At 35.9% G+C, this 4,960-nt stretch overlaps 1 pseudogene; it reads left to right on the forward strand.

Annotated features, from left to right (window-relative positions):
• The first annotated feature begins 2,257 nt into the window (after nt 1-2,257).
• On the forward strand, nt 2,258-3,446 carry LOC113369509 (annotated as a pseudogene).
• Nucleotides 3,447-4,960: the final 1,514 nt, after the last annotated feature.

The following is a 4,960-nucleotide window of genomic DNA, read 5'->3' on the forward strand; positions in this document are numbered from 1 at the left end:
AGGTGGCGCGTTTGTGTTGATTTCAGAAAACTGAATGAAAACACAATCAGCGATACATATCCGTTGCCGAATATAACCGAGATCTTAGATCAACTGGGACAATCGAGCTTCTTTTCTACACTGGATTTGGCCAGCGGGTTCCACCAGGTTGAGCTGGATGAGAAAGATCGAGCGAAAACTGCTTTTTTAGCTTGTGGCAAAAAATTCCAATATAAGAGAATGCCGTTTGGGTTTAAAAATGCCCCGAGTACTCCACAAAGATTGAGCAATTTGGTTTTGGCTGGAGTTGAAGGTTTTAAGGGTTTAGTGTACATGGACGACATTATCGTTTACGGTAAGACTCTCCATGAACACAACACCCGGTTGCGCGCTGTTTTCGAGCAGCTTCGCAACCACAACTTAAAACTTCAGCCGATCAAATGCGAATTTTTGAGACGCGAATTGACATATTTGGGCCACATAATTTCCGAAAGGGGTGTTACCCCCGATCCAAGCAAGGTGGAAGCAGTACAAAATTTCCCAGCACCGAAAAACCCGAAAGAAATCAAAATGTTCCTAGGCCTAGTCGGGTACTATCGCAAATTTATAAGAAATTTTGCGAAGATAGCAAATCCATTAAACGTATTGTTGAGAAAAGATAAAGCGTGGAATTGGGGTCCAAAAGAAGAAATAGCATTCCAGGAATTAAAAAATGCCATATCTAATGCACCGGTACTGCAGTATCCTGAATTCGACAAAACATTCATACTAACCACAGACGCTAGTGGAGAGGCGATAGGAGCAGTTCTGGCACAGGAAGGAGCGGCAGGAAAGGCTCCGGTGGCGTTTGCGTCCAGACAACTCAATAAACATGAAAAAAACTACGCCATCATCGATAAAGAGTTATTAGCTATAATTTGGGGAGTCCGGCAGTTCCGACCATACCTTTATGGTCACAAATTCATTATATACACAGACCATCAGCCGCTGACCTATCTGTATAATTGTAAAGAACCCACAGCAAGACATATCAGGTGGAAATTAGCCATGGATGAATACGAATTCGATATAAAGTTCAAACCGGGAAAATCTAATCTTGTGGCGGATTGCTTATCACGATATGGAGTACACGACGACAACAGTAATGGCAACAATGGAAATATTGAAGAAAAACTTGTGTTTCTATTAAGAAATGGATATGATAAATTTATTCAATTGAAAAACAACAGCAGGATTATTAACAAGAATGTCACGGAAACCGGAGACAATATAAACAGCGAAATCAAATCAATACCCAAGGTTGTATTTACCCCAAAACGTAAATCAGATTTCACGAGAAACGCTGAATATCACTCAACAATACAAACCATCGAAAATGGATACAAATATATTTATTTGATAACACACAATGAGAATGAAACGGCCAAATTGAAAGATTTATTCCAATGCATAGACTCTTTAAAAGGTCTAGCTGAATCCAAGGGAATAGGAGAATTGCATGTTGCTAATCCTATTAAGCAAGGCGAATATAAACATTTGAAGGCTGAAGAAATACTGATAATACTAAGATTTATGTTCAAGGACACAGTGCCGGCTTTAGGGTAGGGCGAGTTGGGCGACCGCCCTGGGCGCCGGCAAAAAGGGGCGCCGCAGGCGCCCCCCGGCTTATGCTCATAGTTCGAGGTCTGCTTAGTCGTAAATTCCATAAATTAAGCGTTTTTTTGTCTATTGTCAAAACACATTGTCTATCTCCTTTTAACGTTTTGGTTAAAAAAAGCTAGCGTTATTGCAGCGAAGCGTAACAAACTCAGCTCATTCGCATTGGCCAGCAAACTTGGCCACTTGGTCAGTCACTCGAAATGGCAAAATCATTGATCACATAATTACTGGCCCAGTGCAAACTCACATTGATAATTATCCGAAGAATGATACAGGCCAACATTTCTCTAATTCTCATTTCACAAAAATTCTTGCAAACAATGAAACAATTCAGCATTCCAACAATTCCGTTGGTTAATTTACTCCGTTTCTAAGAATCGAGTTTATTGCTTTTGTTGTAGACTATTTGATACTAGCTCAACGTCGAACTTAGTATCTGAAGGGTATAACAACTGGAAATACTTGTCTGAAATTTAAAAAAATCATGTAAATAGCACTTTTCATAAGAAGCTGGATTGAAGCTGAACTACGATTAAAAATAGGATAAACAAAAGACTGCCAAGAGCAACACTTGATTAGAAAGGAAACTACAAGATGGAATAATGTTTTGTCTAGATTGATGCATATCACACTTTATTTAGCCGAAAACAATAAGGCGTTCAGAGGCACTTCTGACAAACTATATACGCCAAATAACGAAAAGTTCTTAGGCTTTGTACAACTACTAGCCAAATTTGATCTAGTCATGCAGGAGCACTTGCGATTAGCTATGAAGGGTGATATTTCAGACCACTCAGCTTCTGTTCATCGATGAAAAATTCTAACCGATCACTTGGAATTATATACTATAAAAAAGCACAGTGACACTCGTTGGGAAGCAAGAATAAGTAGTGTTAAAGCAGTCCGTTATCAAATTAGTACTATCCATGATGCTTTGATTACTTTGGCTCTTGAAACTCAGAAAACTGATGTTCAAATGTCTCATGAGGCTACTACACTAGCCGAACAACTAGAAGATTTCAGCTTCATAGTTTCATTGGTTGTTTGGTATGACATACTTCATCAAATAATTGTTGTAAGTAAATCTCTACAGTCAACAGATATGGATTTTACAAGCGCTATTTTAACTGTGAAGGAGTTGGCCGAAAAACTAGAAATTGAACCTGAATTTCGAGCTACAACAAGAATTCGACGTATTAGGCGTCAAGCTGGTGAAATTGCACGCGATGACCCTATAACTTCTCCAGAAAAAAAAATGAGGTTGAATTTTTCAACTGTCTTTTGAACACTATATTAATTTCAATCAATGAAAGGTTCGAACAGTTAAATGAGTACTCGGAATCTTGGTCTTTTTTGTACAATATTAAACAGATTCCAGAAAAACGCGACCTTCTCAAGCTCTGTAGTGATCTTCAATTAAAATTAACTGTAGACTCTAAATCAGACATAGATGGTTGTATGTTGTGTGATGAACTTATAAGTCTGGCATCCTTTTTACCTGATAAAAATGTGGTTACTCCCATTTTTGTTTAAATTTCATCAACGATTTCAACTTACAAGAACTGTATCCAAATGCATGGATATCATTGCGAATTTTATTAACTATACCTGTAACGGTTGCTAGTGGGGAGCGGAGTTTTTCAAAGCTGAAGCTGATAAAAACCTATCTTCGATCAGCGATTTTTCAATCTAGATTGACAAACTTAGCAACTTTGTCAATTAAAAACGAAATTGCTGAAAACATCGAGATCGACAACCTTATAAAAGAGTTCGCTGATAGAAAGACCAGAAAAGTATAATTCTATTAGTGTTTATGTAATAAATGGTTATCTTTTATCATAAATAATTATTTTTTTTAATAAACGGTTATTTCATTAGATGTTTTTCTTTTTTCCAAATGGGTTTGAATTGCAGGTGAAGGGCGCCGTAGAAATCTCGCCCAGGGCGCTGGTAGCGTTAAAGCCGGCCCTGCAAGGACACTAACATCAAAATAAAATTCTATAATGATGTTATAAAAACCAATTTGAATAATGAAGAAATTAATAATATTTTGGAAAAATTTCATGACAATCCAGCAGCGGGAGGCCACATGGGCATAGCTAAAACTTACAATAAAATCAGAGAGTTTTATCTATAGCCCAATATGAAGAACGACATAGAAAAATACATAAATAGATGTGAGAAATGTCAAACAAGTAAAGCATCGAAAAATACACGAGAACCGATGCTCATAACTACAACTGCTACATATGCTTTTGAGAAAATAAGCCTAGACATTTGTGGCCCATACCCCGTTTCAAATAATAATAACAAATATATGCTGACATTTATTGATGATTTAACAAAGTTTGCAGGAGCCATTCCTATACCAAATCAGGAGGCTAAAACTATAGCTGCAGCATTGGTGAACGAGATAATCTTGAGATTTGGCATACCTGAAGCTGTCTTAACAGATAGAGGAACCAATTTCATGAGCTCCGTATTTAGAGAAACCTGTAAACTTTTAAAGATAGAAAAGATTGACATATCAGTATATCATCCGGAATCAAATGCGTCTCTGGAGAAATGTCACCACATGTTCTTAAACTATGTCCGGTCGTACATAGGGAAAGATGAAAAAACGTGGGACACATGGATTAATTACGCTGTTTTCGTTCATAATACCACTCCACATTGTTCTACAAAATTTTCACCTTTCGAATTAGTATACGGGAGAAAAATTGATTTGCCAACGTTCGTAAATAGAGAACCCAAGATCCAGAATACAAACGACAATTTTGCTAATGAAATAAAAACTAAATTGCAGCAGGTAACCGCGATAGCGCGCGAGAATCTTATTAAAACTAAAGAAAAATCTAAAGAGCGTTATGATTCATACATTAAAGAATCAAATTTCAGAGTTGGAGACTTAGTTCTAATGAAAGACAACACACCGTATAAAGGCAAATGCAAAAAATTAATGCCCATTTACAAAGGTCCTTATGAGGTTATAGAACAAGAAGGGGTAAATTCAAAACCAAATGTAAAAGGGAAAACCATAATTATTCATAATAATAACTTGAAAAAATTTAATGATTGATGCAATCCAATTTATTTCCATTTAAAAATATACATTGCAATATATCGAACGTATAATATTTTCTAACTTTATTTTTCTTTAACGAATATTATTAATTTTAATCATTTATAATCATATATTTCTAACTATTATTCAACCACACAAGACTTTATTAATTTTATAAGTAAACTTAAGTTATTTATTTTCTACTTTCAAATTTCACTAAAAACAAGTAAACTTTGTAAATGTAAAATATTTAATTAA

The sequence above is a fragment of the Ctenocephalides felis genome, unplaced genomic scaffold, assembly GCF_003426905.1.
Source record: "Ctenocephalides felis isolate EL2017-DRISC unplaced genomic scaffold, ASM342690v1 CF-g0.4_SCAFFOLD_00793, whole genome shotgun sequence".
NCBI classification, from domain to species: domain Eukaryota; kingdom Metazoa; phylum Arthropoda; class Insecta; order Siphonaptera; family Pulicidae; genus Ctenocephalides; species Ctenocephalides felis.